Source organism: Echinops telfairi, unplaced genomic scaffold (genome assembly GCF_000313985.2).
Source record: "Echinops telfairi isolate 266 unplaced genomic scaffold, ASM31398v2 ScPeMD7_5272;HRSCAF=6107, whole genome shotgun sequence".
Lineage (NCBI taxonomy): Eukaryota > Metazoa > Chordata > Mammalia > Afrosoricida > Tenrecidae > Echinops > Echinops telfairi.
Window position 1 is genome coordinate 31 of NW_022109171.1, and position 1,310 is coordinate 1,340.

General features: G+C 43.2%; 1 non-coding gene across 1 annotated transcript; it reads right to left on the reverse strand.

Moving 5' to 3' along the window:
• Positions 1-597: 597 nt before the first annotated feature.
• LOC115871310 lies at positions 598-731 on the reverse strand. Its single transcript, XR_004047227.1, has one exon. It is a non-coding gene; the product is annotated as a small nucleolar RNA SNORA70 (small nucleolar RNA).
• Positions 732-1,310: the final 579 nt, after the last annotated feature.

The following is a 1,310-nucleotide window of genomic DNA, read 5'->3' on the forward strand; positions in this document are numbered from 1 at the left end:
GGAAGAGATGATGGAGAAGCTCAGTATTAGCTGCCAAAACAAGGGGCTATTGTGGAACAAACCATCAGTACTCACATGTAACTTCAGATTGAAGTAAAACACAAGAGCCAAATAGTCTTGAGTATAACTCCCCTAACTTTTGAACCCTTCTTCTTTTTTTTTTTAATCAGGAAGTTCAATTTTTATTTGGTGGGTACAAGTGAGGCAGCACAGGGCTACCAAGGCCTTCATGAATGCAGGGCCGCCACTTGTCCAAGGGGCCACGGTGAGGGATGTCTTTGACTCCACAGCCATCCTGGATGAGGCGCTTCTCAGCCACCATATCCTCAAACTCATCAGCATTGAACTTGGTGAAGCCCCACTTCTTGGAGATGTGGATCTTCTGGCGCCCAGGGAACGTGAACTTGGCTCTGCATAAGGCCTCAATCACATGCTCCTTGTTTTGAAGCTTGGTGCGGATGGACATGATAACCTGGCCAATGTGGACTCTAGCCACTGTGCCTCGAGGTTTCCCAAAAGCACCTGGCATCCCAGTTTGGAGCCTAGTTTAGGGAGAGCAGAAATTAGCCAGGCCAGAGGCATTGAAAAGCAGCCAAAGGTTGTCTCCAGGGTCCCTTAGGGCATCCTATACACACCAATAGGCTGCATACACTACTGAGGAGGCTTGCTGTTTGCAGCCATTGCACACCGGCCCCCACAAGGAGGAGGACGGTTGGCTTAATTGGCTGCAGATGAACCCTTCTTAAGACCAGATTTGGCACAACAAGTTGTTGAGTGACAGAAACATCAGACAAGAAGAAAGCAAAAGGTCATTTGAAAGAGAAGACAGAAAGAAAAGACTAAACTATATGTAAGAAGAGACGTTGAAACTTGCTCCGAATCATAGAGTGGCTAAAGAAAATGAGAGAAATGATAGCATAAAAGAGCTGAATAGAAAAGTTCAAAGGGCAACTCAAGAAGACAAAATAAAGTTTTATGATGAAATGTACAAAGACCTAGAGTTAGAAAGCCAAACAGGAAGAAGATACTCAATGTTTCTTAAGCTGAAAGAAGAAAGAATTCAGGCCTCGGTTTGTAATATTGATTCTAGGAACAAAATAATGAATGATGCAGGGAATATCAAAAAGATGGGAGGAATGCACAGAGTTGCTGTACCAAAAAGAACTAGTTGACATACAACCATTTTAAGAGGTATTATGTGATCAAGAACTAACGGTACTGAAGGAAAAAAGTCCAAGCTGCTCTGAAGGTAGTAACAAAAAACAAGACTCGAGGGACTGACCAAATACCAAATAAAATGTTTCAACAAA